Genomic DNA, 12,273 nt, shown 5'->3' with positions numbered 1-12,273 from the left:
TTTTTATAATGGCTTTACTCACACCAGCTCGGAGTGTTATAACTCAATATTCAGCTTTTCTCAGAGTGCGTGTTAAAGTGGGGGTGGAATGGGACACCTGGGAGTGGCCATAAAGAGGTATTTAGCTCTGGGCTCCAGCGACGTTGAGCTACTGGAACCTGGTTAAGTCTTCGAGAAAAGCACCAGGAAGGAACGTGGAGTCTGGTCCACGTAGCCGCGTCAGCCGCGCTCTGCGCGCGCACTTCTCTTTCCCTCCTCTCGTCCTCCCGTTTCAGTGGCTGCTGCAGGCGGCCCCTGAACCCCCCCCCCCCGATCCGTGAGCCCTAAATGGCGATGTGCCACCCTGGCCTCGGGGGCACCTCGTCTGATTAAGGAGAGCAGAGCAGTGCCCCCCTGGCATCTTGCTGGGTCAGCCTGCATACGGGGAACAATACTTTCTACATTCTACAGCCCACAGCAAACAGGGAGAGTGGTTCCTATCAGAGCGTCTGAAAGAGCTGACTGAATGTGAACAGAGAGAATGGTGCTCATCGGGGCTCTCTGAATGAGGACTCCTGTTTAATTTAATCCCGGCGATGGGCTCTGAACCTTTGCTCACACACACACTGGATTCCCAGGCGTCGCGCAGAGCCGCTGTTTGCTGTGGGGCTCATGCCCGGCACTCAGAGGTACTCTGCTGGACCATGCCAAAGGTTTGGATTTTCCCATGATAGCCGCCTTCGCTTTGGCGGAGGGGGTGAGTAACCAGGAAGGAATCTGTCCCTTTTCAATGGCCGTTGAAAGGAAAGCTGTGAAATTGTCACTGAAATTTAGCTGTGTGCAAACAGAAGGGCGAAGAGGAGGGGGTTAGTCTCTCTTCCTCCTCTCTCCCTCCCTCTCTCTCTCTCTCTCTCTCTCTCTCTCTCTTTGTTTGTCTCCCTAGTCTCTCTCTTACACACTCCCTCCTCTCCTCCAACCCTACCTTCTAACTGTCTGTCTCTCTCCCTCCTCAGCGTGAACAGGACCCATACTGTTAGCACACAGTCACGTCGCTGCATGCTCCAGGATAACCACACCAGTTCAGAATGGGAATGAATCAGAATCAGAATGGGATTTATTCGCCATGAAAGTTTGCACAGACAAGGAATTTGCTTTGGCAGGAAGGTGCATACAATAAACATATAGGGACCTAAAATTGAAATATGTGGACTATCTATACTAAGGGTACATAAACTAGCAGTACTAAGTGGGATTAGAAGTTTGAGTTCTCATGGTCTCGCCCAGAGAGAAGTCCAAACTTCTAAAAAGACCTAGACTGCCACCTGTAATATCCTACACAACTAAACCACGGAAGTAGAAAGTCCTTCACAAGCTCAGAGACCGAGTAGGTGGGACAAGGAAACAGAGAAGAAGAGCTCGCATCATCTTCACAACAATCAAGGAGAATTGATCTTCCCAGAGTCCAACTTAAGTCTTCATAGTCCGCCCCTGCTTTGACCACGCGCATAAATTTCCCAGAACTTTTTGTCCGCCAGGCCGGTTGCTAAGTGACAGCCGTGGTGACTGAGAGCATGCTGTGTGAATCGGGTGGGGGGTAACTAATGTCTTCACCCAATGACCACGCTCTCAACAGACTGTTCTTGTCCTGTTTAAGACGACGCCCTCAATACCATCAAACACACTGGGCTGCACAGACTGAAAGGCCCTGATGCCAAACATGTGCTGGCATCAGATGTATTTCACCAATTATACTGCCCTAACATTCCAATGTTTTCTAATATTATGGGGTTGCAAATCAAGGACAGTGGGTGAAAAGAGGAGGGGCGAGGGAGGGAGAAAGAAGGATACAGAAAGAGAGACCAAAAGAGAGAGTGAGAGAGAGGGGAGAGAGTGTACAGTTTTTGTGTTTCTGTCTGGGGCATCACTGGCTCCCCGAGTGCTGATGCGAGCAGGAATGCTGCAGAGCAATATTTCCCCTGGCAAGCTGTGGACTGAACATCAGTATGATATGACACAACACTACTCTGGCAGAATGCTTATTGTCCTGGACACCTCAGATCCCTGACTGACTCTCTCACTCTCTGTCTGTCTGTCTCTCTCTCTCTGCCTCTCTCTCTCTGTCATACAGGGCCCATTTATGGAAATCAGATTAAATCTTCCAGTCTTGTCCTCCTCCAGCCTGCTCTCCTAGCAGAAGTCCTCACCGAAATTCTCTACATTACAGTGAGATGTTTCCCCCATATGCTCTGAAACTGACATTTTGTGGTACATTATACACTATAATCAATCTCTCTGCCAAAGTCAGACCCAATGGCAAAACCATGTGTTGCCTCTTTTAAAGTAGCTATTCCCCATAAGAAAGACACTGCTAAATTACCTTTCAGCCTCAACAGTCAGAGCCTGCATCCCCCCCCCCCCCCCCCCGTGGCTAGTCAGCCTTCCACTAAACGCACTCCGTGTTGATGGAAAAAATATGGTGAGGAGAACAAGAAATTATCAGAAAAAAAGGGACCCAAGCAAGCATTAGAGCTATATCATATTTTGGTGCACTTACAATACCACTAAAAGCCTGAGTGATGGATCCCTGTCTGCTCGAGTGTAGTCCCCTGGGATTGGAGAGGAAGGAGCGCTTGAGATTGAGTCCTTCAACATTAAGCCTAACCAGTGTAAAATGTGACATTCTCTCCAAAGAAAACAAAGCACTTCAGCTCTCACATCTGTGGGCTAGTCTGCTCAGCGCTGCCATTTAGAATCTAGGGTTCGCTTGGTATCGGCAAATATACTCACTTGACTAGCGCTTTTAATTAAAATGACGCTCTTCGAAGATTCTATTCATTTATCAAATACATATACTTGACAACACAGCACTGCGAAACTATCACATACTTTCCTTTAAGAGGCAAGACTTTCTTTTAAACAGGCAGAGTGGTTTTCTGCCAGTGTGAGAGATACGAAGCCCAACTGTCAGTGACTTCGAAATGTAGACTTGAAACGGGCACTGATCTCCTCTACTTTCCCCCATTGAAAGTTCTCCTGTGGGTCCTATTATGGTGGCCACTTATACAGACTTTAATCCATCCCCATAACTTCTGATATGCTTATTTTCCCTCCTCTCATCTGAAGGGCTGCTCTCTATACCAACATTTTTTTTTAAATGCAAGCATTAAGAGGCTTAGCCGCGGCAGCACTTTAGCAGCCAAAAGGTCACTCCTGCAAATTGGGTTCATTAATCTTCAAGTGCATGGCAGCTCCGATGGGACACTTCACACACACACAGATTAAAAAGGGAGACGCGCTCGTAGATTAGTCTGTTGGAGAAACTCTTGAAATGATAACGAAGACTCTTCAGAGGAAGTTGAGACTCGCTCCTCTCCGGTCTGATTGCCAGCTCGACTCATATCACAGAGCTGCAGTGACTTGAGGGACATGGGGGTAGGATCCAGGAGAGGGACTCCAGTGTAATCACACCATCAGAGACGATTATGGTCAGGCATCGCTGTGACTGAGTGCGTGACACACGCCCCACTCTCTCCCTGCATCTCGGTGTCTCTCTCACCATTTCATTTCCCCCTTTTCATTTTCTCTCTCTCTCTCCCCCTCTCCTCTTTCTGCAGAGCCCTGGGTGGCTGCCAGTTCTTCTCTAGCTCTGCTGACACACCTGCTCCTCCGCCGAGACAAAATATGAGCGCCTAGCCTCTGGGCTTCAGCAGAGGTAAGACTCTCTCCTGGTGGTGCTGGGGGTCTGGAACACAGCCACTGACTGTCACCTCGGGCACGATGACATCATCACAGCAGCCGCTGACTAGGAGAGGGAGAGGAGGAGAGAGAGAATAGACAGGAGGAGAGAAAAGGAGGGGGAAAGAGAGGACAGTAGACAGGAGAGGGAAGAGAGGAGAGAGAGGGGGGGGGGGGAAGAGAGGAGGCCAGTTGCATGTTGTTTAGCCTGACACTCTGGGGCCATCAGGAATGTCAGCGGTGTGATCTATTCAAGCAAAGATGTCTGTAAAGCTCCGCTAACCATAGCCTTGATGGTTAACATATGGCAGTTGCAAAGCAAAGTAATTACACTGTGTGTAAAACATAAAACCTTTCAGAAAATGGATAGAGCTCCCAGATTGCTCATAAATGAATCAAGCACTAGTAAACCATAATGGTGTAATAAATACGACGCTCAGTTTCATAATCATTATGGACACTTCTTTACTGTAACAAAGGAACTGGCTCCTAATGTAGAACCGTCACATTTCCATTATAATCCCAGCATGCTTAGCGGCATCCTGTAGCAGAGCGCTCATGGGGAAACAGTCCTGAATGGTCCGTGTAAATTAGATCTGAGGGTTCTCATACAGTTAATCAACATTTTATTTATCCATTTTGCTTTGACAAAACATCATCATAGTCCAGATGGTGGTGTGTGTTTTCCGTCTCTGTTCCAACATAACGAGGATCATTAATGATGTATGGATCATAAATGACTTATCATCTCTCTCTCTGTTTTGTCATGAATGGGCAGTTCCATTTTAAAAAAATCAAGCATGGAATGTTCTAAAACCAACAGCAGCTAAAGTTAAGAACATAAGGATATGTGCGTAACACTGATAGATTTACACTATTTAATTTACTGGCTAACAACAGACACCTTTCATCAATCACTCTACTTAGAGAGCAGTCATATCTTCACCTTAACATGCTTACTATTCAGCACCATGAAGTACCTCAACACCCCAACTCACAGACCTTCCATCTTCAGTCACAGATGGGAAAACGGCACTACCTCTTCACCCCTTAAAACACACATGCACACACACACACACACCTCATCCAATTTCATATTCTATCTGCTGGGTGTGTAATGACCCCGGTCATTAAAGCGGGTAATTGTCTTACAGTAGATGTGCGTTATTGGATCCTGGAGCAGTTCAGCAGACCCCATCAGAGCTAACTGGATGTAAAGTCTCTGAGCGGTGAAATGGGGAGCAGGGCTGAGCACACAGAGGGAAGATGCTATCAGCATCAAAGGCCTCCCTCACAATGCTGTGGTCTGACCCCTCCTCAATGGCAGGCTGCTCACCTGTTACTCTATCCCCCCCTGGAGACCCTCCCTCCAGCCTGGGGCTGCAGCCCGCGCCCAGGACCAGAGAGAGACGGGTCGGAGGAATACGAGACCAGGAAGTGAGCATTCCCCAGATGGGGGGGAGGGGGGAACAAGCCGTTCCGATGTTATTTTTTAGCTCGTCCCACGGGGAATACGGATTGTCCTTCTGGGCAGAGATTCGGCGCTGCCAGAGGAATTAGGACCGTTAGGACACGGATCCATTCACCCCGTCTGTCTGTCTGTCTGGTCGGATAACTTTGTAGAGGAGAGGGGAAGAGAGCGGAGTGTTGAGATGCAGCCAGCACAGTGCTACCCTGGCAGCTCACTGCAGCTACAGGGAAACTCTGGAAATCATTTCATTGGGCCCCGGCCGTCCCCCCCCCCCCCCCCCCCCCCCTCCAGCCCTGCTAGTCCACCAGCATAGCCATTAGTCTGGTTTCGTATAACATCGGTAAGCCATTCTCCCAAAAATTCAGATTTTACATTTCAGTCACTTTGCTTTTATTAAGAGCCACTCAGAGGCAGTGGGTTTTGACTGTTGGGGATGAAACAGCGCTATCGTGAAAGCTCTGTTGGGTAAGTAGGCCTGGTGTAGTGAGCGGTAGCGAACCGAGAGGATGCCATCCGGACACAAAAATAGAGACGTGTATCGGTACCTCATGCGTGTTCATCAAGGTGAGTACTTGCGAGGGACACAGAAGAGGATAGTTTGGGATAATGTTGGTGAAAATTCAGACACACACAAGCTGATTGCAGATTTGGGTCCAATGCTGTGCGAGGTCATTAGTGGTTATTGTGTGAGCGTAGAGAGAGAGCTGAATAGAGGCTGACGGCAGGTGGCTGTTGATTCCTGTCTAGAACACAGATTTCTATAACGGCACAGAGAAAGACAGGGCTGGGAAACTGGACCTTCAGAGACTGGCGTCATCAAAAGGACCTAACTATTCATGGTGGGTTTTTCAAACTGTAGTTGAACCAACTGTGTCAGAGTGAAAGAGAGAGGTGAGGGACAAGCAGGCACAGATGCTTTATTAAATCAAATGATTAACACTGTAAAGGGCTGAAAAAACATGACCTACTGCAGCACTAATTACGAAGTCTTTCCCTGAGATGACAGAAAAAAAAAGATTTTTTTTTGAATACACCCAGCTACCCATACTGTCTCTTCATTAGCCTCCCGGTTGAACAACATCAAACCGTCCACCTTCACACTGTCATTGAACCCTCATTTACGGCTGGCCCCGCTCTCGACATTAATTCACTTCCTGTCCAGCTGTGCACAGTGTGAGAGTAAGCCAGGGCTGGCAGCAGACGGAGGAGGTAGCCAGACCTCCCCCTGCCAGCTAGTGTCACAGGCGCTCTCCTCTTCTCCACTAAAGAGGTGATGCCTCTGTGGGGGCTGGACCCTGGGTAACAGTTTGGAATCTTAAACACGGCAGTTTGGACCGGGCGTCGTGGAAACAGCAGGGTGCCGTGCGGTTATGAGGCACGGAGTCCACTGCTGCCTTGTTACCGGAAGAGTCCGCCCAACACACACACACACACACACACACACCGCAAAGTCATTCGTTTCTGTGGTGAATGACCCTCCTGCTTTTAAGAAATTACATAGACAACATAATGAGGATGAAGTAGTTGAAGGAGGTCAACTTGAGCAGATCAGAAGTGGAGAAGAGAAGCGTCGCAAGCGCAGAGGACAGGAAGTTGTTCATCCAGCCTGAATCTGCGCATTCGATTGCCCTAAGAGTGTTACACTTGTATAGTTTCAAGTCACTGACAGTTGGGCAAGGTAGACTACATAGTAACCACATGTTATTTTAAGACTACATTCATGTGCTCCCAGGTCACATGTCTGGACAGGAAACACAACATCCAGTTTGTTTTGTGAAGCACAGTGGCACACTTCTCCCAGTATTTACGCTGCAACTGGAAAAGCCAAGTTATTTCCTCATTTGCCAGACTAAAAGCAGCCAGAGCCAAATAAACAGGCCTTTCAGCTAAATCCTACGGGAAATGTTTTCCTTTCACAAACCACATGGATTTCAGCATAAAGGGGCAAAGCCAGGATTTTCTTTTCTCTAAATAACTAAGAGAGGGGAGTGTATTTGCCTGCAGTCTTAATGTATGCAAAGCCCTAAATGAGGGAGGGAGGGAGGGAGAAGGGGGGAGGGTGAGGGAGAATGAGAAGTTATCAGCAGTAAAGTCACTCAGTCAACTGCTAAGGAGAGGCAGGTGTTGAAATTCACCCAAGCAAGAAGGCTTCTTCTGAACAGACAGCCTCACTTTAACTCTACGCAAACCACTTAAACAGCCACATTTTCGATCGTCCCCAGCCCTGGATCAACCGAGAACGTGTTTTGCGGACACATTTCAATTGGCAGGTCGGTTTAAACTAGTTTAACTGATAACAAGGTTGTGTGTGTGGCGGTTTGGAAAGCTCTGAGACGTTCCAAATCCCCGAGTCACATCCTTCACATCAGTGGTTCTCCGCTCCACAAAAGCCAGTCAATTACTGCATATTAGCAGTGGAGAGGTGCTGGGAGATAAGGGGGAAGGGTTCTGATCAAACACAGACAAACCCAGAGCGACAGAAACCCAGATTTGTTGCAGAGTGTCAAGCTTTGATCTGGGACTCTTGTCAGAAGGACTGAGAAGGGCCCATGAAGCTGCTTTTGAACTGGGCTATCAGCCAGGGTCTCTGAGAACTGTGGATCCCATCCTATGGCCATCAATATCAATCCCCTTTTACAATGGATGGGTGGTTTCACACACAGCGGGACATTAAACATGAGTAGGGGCATACAGTATAGGCTGCAGCAGTATATCCACATCACTGACAGGGAACATGACTCGGGGGTGGATGGGAATGCTGGAAGACGTGATGTCTCTGCTGAGTTGATAGAGAGGGTTGTGGTAAGATGGTTAGTATGAAGCATTATTACTTTGCTAAGGACTCAATGGCCCAGAGTCTCGGTCTGAGAGACTGTAATGGTATCGCCAGTTGATTGGCTCTCGGAGTTATGATTGGTTTTGATTTCTGGCATGGACCACGCCAAGCCACGCAATACGCGGACAAACAAATGAACAAAGCAGTTATGATTGACTGCATTTCTCAAACCGTGCAATCTTGCAATCTCAGTTTCCCTCCACGGTGCCTCCCATCATATTGCACTCAAGACTCAGAACACACATACGCACAGACACACACACACACACAGGCACAGACACACTGGGAGGGAGAGATTGTTTTTGGAGCATAGTAATAACAGATAAGTGGCTTCAGTGTGACTCGGCTGCGAGTTGTGGATCATCTCATTTCCTGACCTGGTCATCCGGAGCCCCCTACGTGTTATTACAAACAGCCCGGCTCATGTGACAGGAGAGGGGGATTACCAGAGAAACTAATTGAGGCTGCTCTCTTTTCTGGGGGGGTGGAGGGGGGGAGGGGGGACAGTGGGGGAACTGTTCAGTCCACGAGGGGTGACACTCAACCTCCACTGTGGCCCCGGCAACCACAGAATGGTCATTACAGACAATAGCCCTGTCAAAATCAACATCGCTGCCCATCCCCTGGTACACCAGATACCTCCTAGAGACCCGGTAGTCGAGCCTTGGTCCAAGCGAACCATGGGAAGCATATTACCCCACCGGCCCAGCACTAACGCATTTGGGTGGGGGGAAAACAAAGATTCTGCAGAGTTGGAAGGTTTGACCGAGACTTATATGGACTGGATGGATAGGCATTCTTTTGAGACATACAAAACACACGCCTACATTGGCGAGGATTCTTTAACCCTCGTGCTGCCTTCGGGTCACATGACCCAAAGGTTCATAACGAACCATCGTTGTGTTTACCCAATTTTACCCAATACAAAAACAAATAAAAATAATTTTCTTTTAACCATTCCAATGTGGGGGGTCTGAGACAGCCCGACAGTTAAAAGAAAATGCTTCACTTTGTTTTTGTATGAGGTAAATTTGTCGCAATACGACGGTGGGTCACAATGACTGATGGGTCAGAATGACCCGAAGATAACACAAGGGTTAACATTGCCCCTAGAGACGTGCAGAGATTCTGCTCGACCTCTTTCCTCTGTCTCCACGCCGTCTCGGGTGCTGTGACAGAGGGCAAGGCCACGCCATCACTCTCCCAACTCACTGACGTCCCCCTCCCCACTAAATTATTTACTGTCACGTTCCAGGGCCCCTCGTCACCGCAGGCCTGTCTATTGGAGCCAGCATGGAGATCGAGACCATAAACAGGAATCGTTTCTGGCAGGACAATGGCACAGGAGATGGAGGTGTAGAGGCCACTGGTAGCAACTGAAGCCAGTCTTGCTCCACACACAGGAACACAACTGTCAGCTATCATTAACACTGAGTTGAGCAGTATGGCTGGTGGACTATTATTACTACTGCACACCCCAGGCTCTCGTGAGGCCTCAGGGTCTAACAGGGGGATAGTGTGCTTTCAGCTGTGTGTGCGCGTGTCAGGGTGTATAGGAGAAGGCAAGATCTGAGTCAGAGAATATCTGTCTGAACTATCTCCTTGGTAACAGGATAAAACGCAGACATATACAGGAAGCGTAATTGCGTTTACACCAATGAGTGCACAGTTCGATCCACAAGCCCCTCCCCCCCCGTCGTGACCTCTTACTTTCAGCCGAAACCCTTCCAGACTGAAGCCAGCTCCATCGTACACACTCTCACATGAAAGGGCCCAGGCCTCAGGAGGGGGAGCCACAGAACAGGCAGTGGGGGATGGGGGGGGGGAAGGGATTATATTTCCACTCAGGATATGGTCCCTGTTTTTATAAGTGCAGTCGCCCCCAGCCCCAGCCCCAGCCCCAGCCTCATTCCCAGCAACTTGTCCAAGCCCCAGCCCCAGTTCAAGCCTCAGTCTCAACCTCAGCTGTAGTGCCAGGGCTTCCAGAGGCGCCGTGGCCTGCTGGAGAGGCCGGCTGAAGGGGCCTGATAATGCTCTCAGCACTGGGAGTCTGGAGGGCAGAGAGGGGGGGGCTTTTAAAGCCGGAGCATAAGCTCACGTCTCAAATGACGTACTATTGCCTACATAGTGCAATACGTCTGACCTGTCCTGAGTGGATCCCTGAGAGGCTCTGGACTAAAGTAATGCACAGTGTGGGGAACAGAACGACATTGGAGATGTGTCCTTGTAAGGCGTTCCTCCTGGGATTGTAGGCGGGGGCCGAAAGCAGGGAGACGGGGAGGAAGAGAGGCTGACAGGAGAAAAGGGGAGGCCTAGCTTCCTAACGTGGGGAGGGTATAGCACCGTGCCTAGAGCGCTCAGTTGGCGATCGAGAGGGTTCAGAGCCACCCTGTACTGTGTGTTGCTGCAGGACTGCAGAGTGGAAGCCCTCAGCCTACAACTGGGATCAGAGAAAGTCAGAGGACAGGCTGATTCACAACCGCTGACGGTTAGAAGCTGGACTGTAAAACACATCAAACCGAAAGTAAATGTTTACCCCCCCCCCCCCCCCAGCCCCTACCTGTGCCTGTGGGATAATGAAAAATGTTGTTTCATGCTTGCTTAACAAGTTGCAAACAAGGAAAAGAGCAACAGTCCCTTCCCACAAGGAGAGTGTGCCGTTTCCATGGTTTCTTCAGATGAAGGCTAGGCTACGAGGGATCTCTAGGTGAGACATAGCGAGGAGCGATGTAGCCCAGGTTGACGCAGCGCGCAGGCCCAAGGATTTCAATGACTCACTATAAACCCAAGCACTGATACAATGGCGAAGGACAACACAGGGAGGGAAAACTTGGTGGATTGGCAGTTCGTTTCAGCCTGAGCTTGGTTAGCTGGCTGGCCCACTTCCTGCAGCCTCTCCACACCCAGGCTAGCCTGTGCCGACAGGCCTGTAGAGCCCGCCTCACAGAGCAGCCTTCTCTGAGTGTTTAGCTACATGCTCAGGGGGGCCATGCTAATGTGTAGGTGTGTACGTGGGAACGGTTTCATCACACAGCTTAATGGAGACGAGACAGATGGCTTTAACATCTTCAGCTAGCCTCTCCAGCTAGCCCTGCGGCGCTAGCCTCTAGAGGTAAATGGCGGATGCTGGGATCAGCGTCAAAGGGCTCTCGTCCTCTCTCTAGACATCCACTTAAACCAGAATGATACATGGGGATGATAATAGTGACAGTGTTTCATCCGACACTTTCGGTAATGCATTGCACAGTCAGCAGTGTGAACCCTGACCTTGGTCCATTGTTCCAACTGCACTCAATTCATTATCCGGGAACAAATCATCCACGTGAAAACCAACATGTTAGTGGATTTGGCTAATAAGTGATAAAAGCCATGGCAATTACAGTCTTTCCACTGATAAGTGTCCTTTTCATTACAGGATGATCGTTGCCAGTGAACATTCAGTGGCACCATGAAAATAATTGAATTCCATTATGAGCAATTTTGTCAGATCCCTGGTTAGCATGCTGTCGTGTGTTGATGGAAATGTGTTTATCTTTGGCTGAATGATTTTTGATTGCTCGATGTGACAAGAACATACTCAATGTTCTGCCAATTCCTCCAGAATCATAAAACGTAATAAAGACAACAGTGTTTTGATGGATTTTCTCCGGAGACAGATTGTATCACACAGATAAGAAACGTATTATCATAAGAAACACATACTGCTTTTTATCAAGCAATATATTTAACTATTTGAAAGGGGAGGGGGTTGGGAAGGGGTTGTATGAAAAATGCACAAGTTAAAGAACGTATTTTGAGAGTTTCACAGTGAAGTTAATGGTTTCCATTGGTATTTTAAGGATGAAATAGAGGCACAGAACATCCTTATGGGAAAGTCAAAAGCAGCCTGATAATGAGAGATTCATCTAGCATGGATGCTAGTCGTATAAACTGGGAGTATATTGCTTAGAAACGGCATATGGCCCAGCCATAGATGAAGGAGTTAGCAGGACAGATCGCCTCCCAGGCCCTGCACACGCACCAACCTCCTGATATCCATTACGATGATCCATGGCTGCTTTCTCCACTCTGACTTGATATTTTCACATTCATGTGAGGTGTGGATCATTAGGGAAAGCTCTTATCATCAATAAAACGGCTGTGTTTACATGAGCAATAGTGAGAGAGGCAATGAGGTTGAAGCATTTATCCATCTTCTCCAGCCCAGTAAATATCAAACAGGCTTGCTTCCTCCCTCTCTCTCTCTATTTAT

The sequence above is a fragment of the Osmerus mordax genome, chromosome 13, assembly GCF_038355195.1.
Source record: "Osmerus mordax isolate fOsmMor3 chromosome 13, fOsmMor3.pri, whole genome shotgun sequence".
Lineage (NCBI taxonomy): Eukaryota > Metazoa > Chordata > Actinopteri > Osmeriformes > Osmeridae > Osmerus > Osmerus mordax.
Note: the sequence above shows the minus strand (reverse complement) of the source record.